The sequence below is a fragment of the Saimiri boliviensis genome, chromosome X (genome assembly GCF_048565385.1).
Source record: "Saimiri boliviensis isolate mSaiBol1 chromosome X, mSaiBol1.pri, whole genome shotgun sequence".
Lineage (NCBI taxonomy): Eukaryota > Metazoa > Chordata > Mammalia > Primates > Cebidae > Saimiri > Saimiri boliviensis.
In genome coordinates, this window is record NC_133470.1 from 23399577 (window position 1) to 23415895 (window position 16319).

Genomic DNA, 16319 nt, shown 5'->3' on the forward strand with positions numbered 1-16319 from the left:
TATAGTATAAGACAAGAGTCCAATTTCATTTGCATGTGAATATCCAGTTTTGTCAATACCATTTATTGAAGAGAACATCCTTTCCCATTGAGTATTCTTGGTGCCTTTTGTCAAAAACTAATTGACTGTATAAATTGGGTATGTTTCTGGGCTCTCTAATCTGTTACATTGTGTCTATTTGTATGTCAGTATCATGCTATTTTGATTATCATAGCTTTGTAATTAATATAATTTGAAATCAGAAAGTGTGGTTACTCTTGTTCAATATTGCATTGGCAATGGAGGTTTTCTGCAGTGCCATATGAATTGCAGTATTATATTTTCTGTTTCTTTTCACATACCTTGACCAAACTGGCCAAATGCTATTCTCAGAAGAAATTTTGGAATTCTCTTGACTCTGTGATTCTGCTTATTTGATTCTCCTTTTCTGAAGGCATTTTTTCTTCTATCATTCTCCAAATTCTCTAGTTTCCTTTTTGTTGTTGTTGTTTGTTTGACACAGAGTCTAGCTCTGTCACCCAGGCCACAGTGCAATGGCATGATCTCGGCTCACTGCAACCTCTGCCTCCTGGATTCAAGTGATTCTCATGCCTCAGTCTCCCAAGTAGCTGGAACTACAGGTGCATGCCACCATACCTGGCTAATTTTTATGTTTTTAATAGAGACCGGGGTTTCACCATATTGGCCAGGCTGGTCTCAAACTCTTAACCTCAAACAATTGGCCCACCTTTGCCTCCCAAAGTGCTGGGACTACAGGTGTAAGCCACCATTCCCAGCCATAGTTTTTAAAGTCTAGACAAATATTACTTTACTTTCTGATTTTACATAGCCAAAAATGGTCTTTATTTTTCTATCCTCTGGAAATAATAAAATTTCATCTGTACTTTCTTAAGTACATAGATCATTTTCCATTTTGCATTCATTGATTTCTGTGGACATCTGTAATAGAATCCAAAGAGATGTTCATCTGACCAAACTGTGAGACTACATTGCTTAAATTTCTTTGAAGTTAGGTTTGAGACAAATGATTGAGTTCTAGTTGGTAAAATGTGGACAGGCTTGGTTCATAAGGTAATTTTCATTGATTTTTTTTTGTTTTTTCATTAATTGTACTACTGATTACAGAAAATTCAATGAAGAATCTAAGGAGTCCTTATAAGATAGTGAAGTTGTAAGATGTAAGAAGAATGCCATACTAAGTAGAAGTTCCTTTCTGGAGTCAAATTTCTTTTCTGAGATGCCTGCTTCAGTATACAGAGGCTTCTTGCAGGCAACCTATTTCAAATGGAAGTAAATTAGAAAATGTGACTATCTTATTATAGATTTTTAGATTATTGTTGTTATATCAGCTAGCACTAATAATTTTGATTAATGTAATATATTATGTTCCCCTTACAGGATAACTTCAACTATGGTTATTGTATTGAAGATTCTCATAACAATGTCTCTGTCTTTTACCTTTTCCCTGAGCATCAGATTTGCATTTCTTAGTGTTTGTTGTACATCTCTCCATGGGTATTACAAGGCCTCTCAAACCTAGCACTTAACAAATAGAAACTAAGGTTATCAACTTTACTAGTTTCCTACAGCTACTACAACAAACTCCCACCAACTGGGTGGCTTACAACAACAGAAATGTATTGTCTGACAGTTCTGGAGGCTAGAAATCTAAAATAAAGGTATTTGCAAGGCCATTCTCACTCTGAACTCTGTAGGGGAGAATGATTCTTTTCTTAGTCCTAGGTTTGGGTAGGAATTATCCATCCTTGTCATTTGTTGGCTTGCAGCTGCATCACTCTAATCTCTGCATTTGCTGTCATATGGCAATGTGCCTCTGTGTCTCGGTCTTCACATGGCGGTCTTTTCTTCTTACAAGGACAACAGTTATAGTAAAGTAAGGTTTACCCTAATGACCTCATTTGAATTTGATTCCATCTGCAAGAACCTATTTCCAAATAAGGTCACATTCACAGATATTGAGGATTAGGACCTAAACATAGCTTTTTGAGGATCACAATATTCAACCAGTAACATCAACACAACACATAATCCAGATTAATAGAATCACTACCATCTTTCCACTCATATATAACTTGAAAGTCATTCTATAGTTACAGCTTCTTCTTATACTTTGGTATGTCAAGTCAACATAATGCAAGATTTTTCTCTTCAACTTCCTTTTCTATATATTCAATGATTAGTACAGATTAAGTCATAGTATTTCATCTCTGGAGACAAATTCCTGTCTCTTTCTCTTTATATTTTTTTAGATATCATTTTAAAACAAAATTAGTCACCTAACAATTATGTTCAAAAATTTTTGTTGGCTCCAATTACACTTTATCCTCCTTCCAATAGCCTCCGACACTTGCACAATGTCCTTTCACCCTCTCATACTTTAGGAGTTTTGTTTGTTTGTTTGTTTGATTGATTGATATTTCCTCATTTTGAGGTGACTTATGGGGATCTCAAGTGAACAGCAGACAGTAAATAGATAGTTAAAAGGGTGAAGTACTAGGTTACCCAAGGAGGTTATAGATTCAAAGTAATAAAAGCATTCATGTAAATCTTCATTATATGCAATGTACTCTGGTATGCATTATCTCTTTTGAGATTCGCAGTCATCCTATAAGATAGATTAATAGTATCTCAAATTTTTGATTAAGAAAGTGATAGTGAGAGGTCTAACTGACTAGTTCAAGGAAGCTCACTTAATTATTAGCATAGATAGATTTTTATATCCAAATTATTTTACTATGCATTCCTTCCCTTTTGACTGCAGCAAGCTTGCTTAAGAGGATAAAGAAAATTAATTTGACAATCACTTGAGTTTAAGTGCTATCTTAGGAAAGTAAGGCATTGAATGAGATTGGCCAAGAGGAGTTTGACTTTATGAAAGTAATTAATAGGGAGTAATGTTAAGCAAAGCAAGGGACAAAAATAATTCAAGTGGAGAAATGTGATAAATAGTAGTATATTACAAAGGTACCATATAAGAATTTTTCTTCACTAGGTATTGTCCTAATAAGAGCTGGGCAAAAACATAATTAATGAATGAAACAGTAAAATTTAAAATAAGTTGACCATTGTGTTAGATGCTGAATTGACATCAGTGTCTAAATTACTGCTTGGAAAAAAGTAGATGAGCAAAACAAAAACAATGCCTAGAGATGTATAAATACAGTGGGTGTTTATAAGCATGATTACAGTGTGCAGAAAAGAATTACTAATGTCATAGTGTTGATAGGAAAATAAATGACATCTTAATGGACAACTAGATCAAACTAGAGTTTAGATTTCCTTAGTTTGAATCCTTGATCTACCACTGAGTGATATTGGCTAAATTAATTTACCTTTGTTTGTTTTAATTTTAATAAGCAACCTCTAAATTACAAAAGTTTTGCATTTACACAATGATGTTTAGATTTTATAGCTATATATGCACAATTAAAGTAAACGTATGTATTATTTAAAATCTTTGTAGGGGAAACGATTTTCATTTGAGTCAAACTCTTGTTAGCACTCTGCTTCCTGTTTTCATTAAATACATTTTATAGTGTAATGCTCAATAATATGAAATATATTCTGAACATATCTAATAAATTAGATGGTAGGGCAGAGGTTGGGAATGGAATTAGATTGAAAGTTATTAGGTTTCTTCTGGATAGATTTTGCAGCATAAAATCCTGGGGTTGCTCCCTAATTACAATAGATTATGGAATAAATTGCAAGAATCAATAATTATTTTTAAGAACCTACTATTTTTTAAAATATAGAATGGTTCACAAATTTGTGTGTCATCCTTGTGCAGGGGTCATGCTAATCTTCTCTGTATTGTTCCAATTTTAGTATATATGCTGCCAAGGCGAGCATGAACTTACTATTTAATAGAAGGCGGTATATGGTGGCACTGGCTCAAAAATAAATTTCTAGGCCTGGAGATATTTGAGAATATTGTGGTTATGGGATAGTGCTTGTTTTGTAAGAACAATTAAAGGCACTAGAGAAGGAGGATTACTGATGGACCAAGGCTTATACAAAGCCATCAGAAATATGGCCAGATATTTGTTGAACCAAACTGACACTAAGAATGGAAGTTCCCTTTTAGAAGTCTGGGAATGACCTCACATCTGCCTTTGTCACTGCTCTCAGGTATTGTTTTTATTCCTTAAGTCTTGGGCATTCCTTACTTTTTCTTCAAATATTTCTCTTTATAAAAGTTATGCCACTGGTCTAACATCTATGAAAGAGAATCAGTTTTAGCAAGTCCTATGATGAGCCTCCTATTTTTAGCTCTACTGTGACAATCTAATTTCAGCAATTACAAAAATGCTATGATAGAGCTGCTATGATACAGCTGTCAGCCTCTTAAAATACTGAATCATGCTGGGTCTTGATCCAAAGCAAAATTGGAGACATTGATATAAGAGAGTGGTTAAGAGTGTAAGCTCTGGAATCAAATAGACATGGGCATGGCTTCTACCTCAGCAACTTAATAGATGTAGTTCTTGAAAGTATCATTTAAACTAAATATCAGTTTTATAATGTATACATTGAAGCTGATTTTATACCAATGTTACTAAAAAGGGTCCCAATCCAGACTCCAAAAGAGGATTCTTGGACCTCATACAATAAAGAATTCACAGCAAATACTTAAAGTAAAAGAAGATTTGTTAAGGAAATAAAGAAAGAAAGAATGGCTACTCCACAGGCAGAAGAGCCATGAGGGATGCTGGTTGGCTATTTTTATGTTTTCTTCTTGATTATATGCTAAACAAGGGGTGGATTATTCATATGTTTTCCATGAAAGGGGTGGGCAATTCCCAGAACTGAGGCTTCCTCCCCCTTTTAGACCATATGGGGTAACTTCCTGACATTGCCACGGCATTTGTAAACTGTCATGGCACTTGTGGGAATGTCTTTTAGCATGCTAATGGATTATATTTAGCATATAATGAGCAATGAGGATGACCAAAGTTTACTTTCATTGCCATCTTGGTTTTGGTGGGTTTTGGCCATCTTCTTTACCGCATCCTGTTTTCTCAGCAAAGTCTTTGTGATCTGAATCTTGTGCCAACCTCCTATCTCATCCTATGACTTAGAATGCCTAACCTCCTGGGAATATAGCCCAGTAGGTCTCAGCTTCATTTTAGCCAGGCCCTATTCAAGATGGAGTTACTCTGGTTTAAACGCATCTGACATAATCACCCCTCCCTTTTACAAGGGAACCCTTAATCCTAAGGGTTGTAGAAGGACAAAGATTCATCTTCTGCAACTTCTTCAAGTTGAACAGGGATGATGATATCCCTGCCTAACATTAGAGTCTCTTGTATTTGGGGTAGAGAGGAGCTCAGTCAGAAGGCACTGGTATGCTGAGGGCCATTCACAACTCTGAGTTCTGACATAAGGTAATATCTAGAAGATTAATATGTGTTCATGAACATTTCAGCTCTCCACGATAGTCCTGAAAGCTTGTTTCTCTATTCTGATGTCATAGTCTCCAAAGATATCATAAACCTGCATTTAAGAGCACCTGTCAAAGTCCTATAGTTGATTATAAACCACCTTTTGAGGAAGAACAAAACAAGATGACAATGGTCTGTGGATAACAAAAAGTTTTAGGGCAGCCACAGTCAAAGGCAAAATTGACAAGAAAATTAGTTACCTCTATGGCACACAATAATTTAGTATAACAATTATAATTATTGCCAACAACGTAAACTATGTTGTATCAGAATTATAGGAGTTTCCCATAATTTTGCAACACATACCAATAACATATTTATACAAATGAAACCTTTACTCATTAACAAAAGGAAGACTTAGTTTTCCAAACAATGTCACTTTTCTTATCCTTCTTTTTCTATAGTTTATTCAAAGGCAAGTAGTCTTTCATTATCCTTTAATATTACATGAAAATCTTGTTCAAGAGAGGAAGCCTAAATTTCCCCTTTGCATTACTATACTACTGATGGCAAACCCAGTTTTTAATAAAACTTTATAGACAAATCTATCCAATCTTAATCAGTTTGACTATAAGGTAGGATTCTCATAAACTTTTTAAAACCCTTAACAATTTTTGTTAACCAGGAGATCAGTGCTCTAAGTAAAACCTGTTGTGCTTTCATTCTAATGTTCTAGTATATGACTAACCAGTTTGCTGGGCCAGCTAAACAGTGGGCTTATGGGGTCCTAAGCCCATGTTCTGTTGTTGCAGAACTTTCTCCTTAGTTCAGCTAAACCCACTTTCTTGTCATGCAGCCAGGAAAGATTAGGCTCATAGGCACATAGAAGGGCGAGGAGCAGAATTTAATGGGTGAAAGGAAAAAAAGAAAAAAACTCAGCAAAGTGAGTTGGAGTACTACCAACAGGCCCTCCACCTCACTGACTGATTTCCAGGTCACCACAGGAGCTAAAGAGAGCAGGCTCCTCCCCTGCATAAGGTGAAAATCCCCCATGGCCCCACCCATTTCTTTCCCTGTGCCTGTCAGGCTCCAGTCTGTTGTAGGCATACCCAGACAAGCCCTGTGCAGGTTTTCTCATCTGCACAAAAGCATCTGATTTAAATACTTGTGGGGTAGGTCAGAGAGTCTTTAGAGACCCCTTTTTATCTGCCTAGGTATTTGGCTGTCTCACTATCCTCAGGCATTCATCTTTATGACAGTGTAATACAGAAAGACCAATGTATAGCACAAAGTATATCAGATTCACTAGAGTAGCCACTCCACTTAGCACCCAATATTGAAGGCTCAAATCTGCCCTGAGATGGGGCCCATTATGTTTAATCCAATCTCCAACCAGGAGTTTCAATACGTGGTCTCTGGGCAAGATGGTCACCCCGAGTAACAGAAAAGATAGAAAAGGGAAAGAAGAGATAGGGAGAAAAGCATTCCTTGTGGTGGGGTGGAAAAGGCGAAAAGCTCAGAGATGCCAGAGAAAGACCCACCCATTGCAGCCACATTGAATTGAAAGTTCAGGTGGCCTCTTGTCAGTTGCAAAGGGATTTTTTTCCCAGCAGTTCCATCAGCTCTCAAGTGCTCCCCTTTGGCAAAAAAGAAGTTCTCATGTCCCATAATCTTGTACATGCCTAATCCTGTCACCCACAGCCAACAGCAAAGAGTATAAGACAGATTGATCCAAAGAGAATAGTGGCTAACATTCCATGATGCAAAATCCAAATCCAGTCTTAGCTGAGAGACACTTTACTGAGGCCTCTAACTCTAAATCTTAGAAGGAACTCTGACCTTCCTAAATTGGACCTTGGACCTAAGTTCAGTCAAGTTCTTTGCCTTTTATGAAGAGGGGCCTTTAATCCACTCTGTCTTAGGGGAGACTCTAACTCCCCTTAGTTGAACCTCTAACCCAATCCCATCCTTTACCCCAGTACCCCAATGTAAGGTCTTTTGGACTAACTCATTGCACCATAGACCATACCCTAAGTTGAGTCATGGCAATCCCTGTGATGCACACACACCTCTGACTGGCTTCCTGGAACTAGAAAGTCTGAAGTAACTAGAAAACCACAAAAGGAGAAGAAATAATCAACCCCTGCAGCACCTAATTAACTTTGACACATTCTCTCTTGTTCCTTATTCCGGCCTCAATTGATAAGGCAATTGGACTTTGTAACCAATCTTGGTCAACCTCATGACTTGAGACCCTACAACTCCCTCTCAGCTTGCAAAAACTGCCCTAAACTGTAATTGCTGTATCTTTCCACTGCCTACCCCAAACCTATAAAACCAACTCCTATCCCACAACCCTCTGCTGACTCTCTTTTCAGACTCAGCATATTCACACCCAGGTGAATAAACAGCCTTGTTGCTCACACAAAGCCTGTTTGGTGGTCTCTTCTTTCAGAGTGCACATTTTAGCATCCATCACCTACACAAAGTCAGCAAATCAGTGCTACAGTCTATTTCCTTTGTTGGGGGTCTCATCAGTATCATCCCTTTAGGGGTCTCATCAGTATCATCCCTTTATGGCTGGCCAGGAAGATGTTCCCAGAAAGGAGTTGTGATCCAGACTCCAAAGAGGATTCTTGAAACTCACACAAGAAATAATTAATGGAAAATCCATAAAGTGAAAGCAAGTTTATTAAGAAAGTAAAGGAATAAAGAATGGCTACTTCACAGGCAGAGCAGCTCTGAGGGCTGCTGGTTGGCTATTTGTATAACTATTTCTTTAGTCTATGCTAAATAACAGGTGGATTATTCATGAGTTTTCCAGGAAAGGGGAGGGCAATTCCCAGAACTGAGGGCTTGTCCCCCTTTTAGACCATATGGGGTAACTTCCTGATGCTGTTGTGACACTTGTAAATTGTCATGGCACTGGTAGGAGTATATTTTAGTATGCTAATTCATTATAATTAGCATATAATGAGCAGTGAGTACAACCAGAGATCACGTTCATTGCCATCTTGGTGTTGGTGGGTTTTGGCCAGTTTCTTCACTACACCTGTTTTATCAGCAAGATCTTTGTGACCTGTATCTTGTGCCAACCTCCTATCTCATCCTGTGACTTAAAATGCCTAACCTCTTGGAAATGCAGCCCAGTAGGTCTCACCCTTATTTTACCCAGCTCCTGTTCAAGATGGAGTTGCTCTGGTTCAAACACCTCTGATGCCCATAGAGTTGTTATAATAGTATAATATTACTGTGAAAATTGGTACTCAAGAAACAATATATTGTGCCTATAATTTCTAATATTATTTTAATATTTTATCCTAGCTGATTTATATGATTAAAGACTAAAGATTCACACAAGGGTGATTTCATTCTTTTTAAATGTGTTTTACTTTCGTTTTATGAAAGCAAAAATATTTTAAAAGTAGCTGATTAGAAAGTAAGTTCACTTTGTATATTTTGAATGAAGTTATTTTAAACCTTTCTGGGATTAAAAAATTAGTTTGTAGATCCTATAGGAATTAACAATAATTAGATTGAAAAAAAAATCTTAAATCATCTCTCTCTGCATCCAATGTAGAATTGATTCTAAGCATTTTGTATTTGCCTCTTTAGAGGCCACTTTTCAGTTTACTTTTTCATCCTATTAAATCCAAAACTTATAAATTTAAAACAGCAACCCTTTATTTCCTCAGGTGGGCAATTCCTCTGGATTTATCTGGGCTTATTTAGAAGTTTGAAGTCAGCTGCCAGTCACATCAAAACTTTGCTACTGTGGGATTGGCTGGCTGTCTACTTCAGTGAAGGGAGTGATTGAACTGTCTCACCTAGGAGACCAGCCTGGGTTTTATCATACAGCTGCTAAGCAAAGTCCAAGAAAACTAGCAAAAGAGTACAAGATCTCTTGATGCCTAGGCTCAGAACTGGTCAATATCTTTTTTGCAGTGTTTTGTTGGTAAAAGCAATTCACAAGGTCATCCCACATTCATGGATTAGAAATGGGAGGAGTTACAAATTCACATTTCAAGGGGAACGAGTATACAGTAAGCAATCTACTCCAACAATTTCTCTCCAGGGCTCGGAAAACAACCTCCAGCTGCTTGTATTTATATAATATTGGAACCAGAATGTTTACTTAATGGTTTTCCATTGGAAATAAAATTGCTAAATAGCCTAGTTCCCTTTAATGAGTACTTATGTTTGAAAAGAAATGTGGAAAGGCAAAAAGGCAAAACTTTCTTAAGAATAATTAAAAGAAATTTGAGCTCACACATAGACAAACCAAAGCATAAAATCACAAATACAAACACAGACACACACACACACACACACACACATATACACACACACACACACAAACACTGCCAGTCAGTAAAATCAGAGCAAGAGAGAAAGCCTATCTGTGTTGCCAGTTATTTCTCTCTTCCCCACTGGAACTATTTTTCCTAGGTTGTACTTCAAATTGTCCTTTTCATTATTTCCAGCTATTTACTATATTGTAAATAAAATATATATACTGTCTAATATAAATATTTCTTGATGCTTTCAGGTAGAAATCTCAGGAATGACCAAAGGTCTCTAAAACCTCTTTGTTCCATGTGTACTATTGATTAAAGATGTAGTTACCTTCATCTCATATCGTTTTATTTTCATTCATTTATCTCAGAGTATGGTCCAGCAGCATCAAAATCACCTGTCAACTTAGAAATGCAGATTCCCAGGGCCATCTATCAGGGGTGTTTGGACCAGATTGACTCCATCTTGAATAGGGGCTGGGTAAAACGAGGCTGAGACCTACTGGGCTACATTCCCCAGAAGTTAGGCATTCTTAGTCACAGGATGAGTTGGGAGCTCAGCATAAGATACAGGTCACAAACACTTTCCTGATAAAACAGGTTGTAAAGAAGAAAAGAAGATGGCTAAAGCCCACCAAAACCAAGATGGTGATGAACGTGACCTCTGGTTATTCTCATTACTCATTATACGCTAATTATAATACATTAGCATGCTAAAACACACTCCTACCTGTCCCATGACAGTTTACAAATGCTATGGCAATGTTAAGATGTTACCCCAAATGGTCTAAAAGGGGGAGAGGCTCTCAGATCTGGGGTTGCCCATTCCTTTTTTGGAATACTCATGAATAATCCGCATGTAATCAAGAAGTAACCATACAAGTAGCCAACCAGGAGCCTTCAGGGTTGTTCTTCCTGTGGAATAATCATTCTTTATTCCTTTGTTTTCTTAATAAACTTGCTTTCACTTTATGGATTTGCCTTGAATTCTTTCTTGTACAAGGTCCAAGAACCATCTCTTGCGGTATGCATTGGGGACCCTTTCCTGTAACGCATCCACCCCAATTCACAGGCTCAGAAACAGTGAAGAGGGAAAGGAGCAATCTATTTGAACAAACTCTCCATTTTAAAGTTTGACAATCACTGCATTAAAGAAACACTGCTGTTGTGATGTAAAAGCCTAACACTATATAGAAACAAATACAAATGGGTTCTTACGGGAGGCGGAAGCTGCAGTGAGCCAAGATTGCACCATTGCACTCCAGCCTGGCGACCGAGTGAGACCCTGTCTCAAAATAACAACAGCAATAAAACGAATGAAACCCTAAAATGCAATAAAAAAAAATTTGGGTTTTCAAAAAAAATAAAATAAATAAATAAAAAAAAAATAAAAAAATAAAACGAATGGGTTCTTGTATTGAGTGATAAAATACAGACACTCACAGACTCTCCACCTGATCTGTGGCATAGGAAAATGCTCTCTGGTTTTATGTTTGGTCCTAGAGGAAATGTTTAATGACTATAATGAAAGATTTTGGAAGCTTTGTAAACTATAGACAAATGATGTTTAGTAGGTTTTAAAACTGGCAAGAGAACGATGTGTGTTTTAGAGTGAAAATAGGCAATATTTCAGTATTACATTTATTAAAAGTAGCTATCAAAATATAATATTTACATTGTCAGTGGCTTGCACTGTATAGCTATTAATGAAATTTGGCATCATATTGCATTAAATTATTTAAATAATTTTATATTTATACATGCATAGAGCTTTGCAAAAAGCCCCTGAAGACAAATTAGTCCCTTCACATTTTCATCTTTTGGTCTCAGGACATATAATTTGCGGCATTGTCATTACTCCAAGTATAAACAAAATAAAATGTTTAAATCTACCAGTCAAATAGATAACAAGAGATAACCTATCCCAAGTGGTTTTGATTTTCTATTTACAGGCAGAAAGTAGTAGTTTATTAACACCTGAAGAATGTAAAAACTAGGTCAGAATTAAGGGTTCAAAAATCTCAAAAGATTTAGGTGACATCTCTAAGGTGCTGGTTAAAACTGAATAAAACTTTTTCGTAAGAATTAATGTTCTAATATAGAAAGCACTAAATGGTTTGTAATTCTCAGACCTTTTATATAGTAGCCCTGAAGCATATCATTTCTTACTTTATTATTTTCCCTTTCTCTAGGCAATAAAAAAAATTAGAAATGGACTCTTTAGAAAATAGAGTAGCCATTTAAATCAAGGTAGAATTTAAAGAGCAGAACAACTGCTTATCATAAGCACATAAGAGTATTGTTATGGAGACAAGTCTTGATGAATGCAAAATTATTTTCTAAGTCATGATTCTCATGAACTATCACATAAATAAATTAGCTGAATTTTAAAAATTAATCACAAGTAAAAGAAGCAGCCAAAAGAAGCATGACAGGGATATATGCTAATCTATGCACCATGATTTTTTTCTATAAGTGGAAATTGAAATGAATTGTAAAAGCCAATGAAGCAGCAGAAAGATGTTTGACTATAAATCCCAGCCAATGTCCTAGATATGTCATTCTCCATGAAAGGCATGCTTTCTGATGTTGCATTTTCCGTTAGTAAGTGGGGCAGCAGAACACCAATGTATGTGCTTTCCTGACTCATTTGCATGTCACCATTTATAACTTTCGACTGCCCTGTGGCATTATGGCAACTGCCTCCCAAATGAGGAATATACAGCAGTAATAATTTTTTGATAACACCCTAGTAATTACATGACCCTTGAAGGTCTTCTTTTCAAAATTCAAAACTCACCTTCCCTTGCTTGAGTGTGAATCTAATCTCATTCTTGGAACCTTGTTATTAACTTTCTCTTCTTGATAGAGCTGATGGGTGACGGTAGAATGAGTCAGAGAGAAGGGTCAAAAAGGAGAAAGTTGGAACCAGTAAATTTCCTACAAGTAGCCTAAAGAGGAAAAAAAAGAGATGCTTACCTCTTACCTCTTGGAAATTAACAGTCACTAAAAAGGGCATCTATTCCGTAACTTAATTTTTATTCTAAATGACAAATGTGATTATTGAATTAAAGAGATTTTATTAAGAACAGAAAAAAAATCTAATGCTAGATTTCATATGTGGACATATGTATATTTAAGGTGCAAGTAATACAGCTTCTCATCCTTTAATAATATCTGTTTAACTATATAGAAATTCCTTTGGATTTTCTATTTCAATAATTTAGTTTTATCTAATGGAAACTATGTACAAACACAAAGGAGAGAAGCCAAATACAGTTTATGATAGGCTGCTACATACAATATGTTAATGAAAACCCTGACTCATCTCCTGAGTTTTTCAGTCGATGTCTAATGAAAATTCCTAAATCAAAACATGTCTGAGAATTGTTGACTGTGAATATACAAAACAATTTATCTATATAAGTCAATGAATGGGTGATTCACAACCAAACTCTGAATAATCTTAGTTTCTTAGTTAGGAAATCAAACTGCAGACAAAATGGTATTTAATAGTTTTTAAACCTGGAAAGAGAATAAAGCGTGTTTCTGAGAACAAAAATAGGCAATATTTCAGCATTATAGTAATTAAAAGTAGCCATAAAATACAAAATTTAAATAAACGCATCGTTGTTAGTCACTGATTCTCTGACAAAGCTGAGGATGCACAAAGACCATTTTTGGTTTTAAGTTCCCCTCTTCTCTACCCTGGTGCAAAGCCACTTCATTGTGTCACTACATAGGTCACAAGGCATTGAACAATTCCATTTAAAGTGTCATTCACATAGATTAAAATACTGGTGTCGCCCCTTAACTTGTACAATGCAGCAACCCTACCATGATCCTTTATTTATTAAGCACTTACTTTTCCCCACACATTTGACTAGGTCCTGAAGATTCAAAGATAATCAAAAATATACATACATAGCTCCAATTAATTGTGATAATTAAAATCTAATTATGGAGTGCAGTATTAGTCAAGTAATTACACAAAGAAATAAACAGTCATAATGATGACAAATGCAATGAAGGAGATGTCTATGGGTCAGAACTGTGCTATCCAATATGGTAGCTATTAGCTATATTAGATTGATTGTATTTATATAATATATAAAAATGTGATTTATCAAATTTATATTATATAAGCAAATTATATAAGAATGGATAAATTTGAATTTAGTAAAATTGAATGAAGTTAAAATTTTAATTCTTCAGTTGCACTAGCCACATTTCAAATCCTCAATAGCTACATGTGTAAAATTTATACTCCCATATGTTGTAGTATTGAAGAATTTATTGTTTTCTATATGTGACTATTGGCTACCATATTGGATTATAAAATATGGAACATTTCTATCACTGAAGCAAGTTCTCTTGGACAGCGCTGATATAGAATAATAATATAAAATGAGATCAGGGAAAGCTTCCACTAGGAAGTGGCAATTAAGAACTATAAGATGAGCAGGAATTAACTAGGTGAAGTGAAATTCTGGGGAAAATAAGGAAAGTACTTTTTTTCTCATGAAACATTGGAAACTTCTAGTTTGTTAGATTTTTCATTGAGATAAAATAAATAATTACTTGGAAAGTGTGCAATTTTATTGCAGAGATGAAAAATTTGTGAATGTGTCAAAAATATCACTTATACAACATTTAGATGAGAGTCAGGATACCACCTGGTTTAATATTTACAGATAAAAAGACTGGAGACCTAAGATATTTTACTCCATGCTCTAGTTGTAATAGGTTAAGTTCAAACAGTGCTAGAGTTAAAAAACACAATGTAGGCATTCTGATTACTAATCCAATATTGATTCCTCTCCTTAGAATAGTCTTGAATTAGTTGGACAACTCTAAACAACATTTAAAAATGTATAGTATTTACATTTATTTATGAATATACCTGTGCACATATATGCCCCCCTTTTATATTTATTGTTCTATTACATGAATGGCAAAAATATTGTTCAGTTTTAAGTTTGTCTGAATTAAAATCTGAATGTCAATGGTTGAAAAAGCAAACAAACATGTCTTAGATGTTTATTTACAGTTTAAAGCATGGTTTAATTTTCCTTGTTGAGTGATCATGAATAATATGCACTATTCTTATTTTTGTTTCATCTATTTGCTGGGCTGAGTATGAATGTGATTAACACAGCAGTTCAGTCTGTGCTGCTTAAGGTAAGACATTGCTTTCAATATTTATAGTTTAAACTTGGATTGCTTGAAGTTTACAAAATTGGGTACAGTGATTTCACTGACTCACTGTCAGTTTATAATCATATTTTAGAATTAATTTGGTTAAATTAAAGGTGTAAAATTGATACATCTGTTGTAGTATTGAAGTAGTTATTGCTTTTTCCTGTAAACCAATGACTCTTATTTTTACTTCATCTGAAGTGTACGATAAAATTTATTATATTAATGTATAAAAATGACACAATAAATTAAATTGATTCCACTGTGTTTTCATATCAAGAGTCAATGAAAAGTAAATCAATGTAAAGAGACTGTTACAAAATAAAGAGCCTAAGTAAATTACTGCTTCAAATACAGGGATTGAACCACATTCATTTAAATAATATTTATTTAGAACATACTTTGTGACACAATGTGATAGATATTATGCTAATAGCAATAATGAAAAGAAACATAAGGACTTTAGTATCTATCGATTTCCTATTCTCACAGAACTTCAATCTATTGTGAGAAAAGAGACAATATAGAAAATAAATAAGTAAAGCATCATCTGTTGTTAAATGGTGGTAAGTTTTTTTAAAGAAACATAAACCAAGAAAGAAGAATGAGTATCAAGAAAGATTTGATGGTTTTAAAAGGGGTGGGAAGAAAGGTCTTATTTAGAGAGTCATATTGAAATAAAATGAAAAGTAGGTGAGGGAATGAGGCATGTGTGTATCTGAAGAAAATCAATACAGGAAGAGGCAACAGATGCAAAGGTCCTGAGGTGAGATAGTGTTTACAGAGTTTGAGAAATAACAAGGAGAAGAGGTACATGTCTGGAGAAGAGTGACTAAGGTAGTGATAACAGATGAGCAGAAAGCTGAAGAGGGAAAAATGTCTGACATTTGACCATTGTAAGGGCTTTAGCTTCTACTATGGTAGAAGGTGTTGCAGTAGAATAACTATTACTACTACTCTGGTAGAAGGTGCTGCAGGGTTTTGAACAGAGAAGTGACATGATCTGATTTTTCTTTTTTCTTTTCTTTTTTTAACCAGGGGAAAGCGTGAATGCAGTCCCCCACTATCACAAATTATGCAGTCGAGTTTCCCACATTTGGGGAAATCGCAGGGGTCAGCACATCTGGAGTGCAATGGATAAGCCTCGCCCTGGGAAAACCACCTTCGTGATCATGATGTCTCCCCTGCCAGGCAAGTCTGATCTGATTTTTCAAGGTCACTCTAGATGCTGAGTCAAGAATAGACTAGAGTGAGGCAAGGTTAGCCGTAGGATAGTAAGAAGACTATTGCAGTGATCCCGGTGTGAAATGCTAGTGCTTTGGACTTAGCAGTGAAAGAAAATTGATGAGATTCTGTATACATTTACAGTTAGATCATATAAAGAGTTTGCTCACAGATTGTGTGAATGATAAAAGGAAAA

At 35.5% G+C, this 16319-nt stretch overlaps 2 non-coding genes across 2 annotated transcripts; both read right to left on the reverse strand.

The window, feature by feature from the left end:
* Positions 1–3766: 3766 nt before the first annotated feature.
* On the reverse strand, positions 3767–3873 carry LOC120366647 (U6 spliceosomal RNA). The gene has a single exon (XR_005581233.1). It is a non-coding gene; the product is annotated as a U6 spliceosomal RNA (small nuclear RNA).
* Positions 3874–15934: 12061 nt separating this feature from the next.
* On the reverse strand, positions 15935–16098 carry LOC120366717 (U1 spliceosomal RNA). Its single transcript, XR_005581291.1, has one exon. It is a non-coding gene; the product is annotated as a U1 spliceosomal RNA (small nuclear RNA).
* Between the last annotated feature and the right edge of the window lie 221 nt (positions 16099–16319).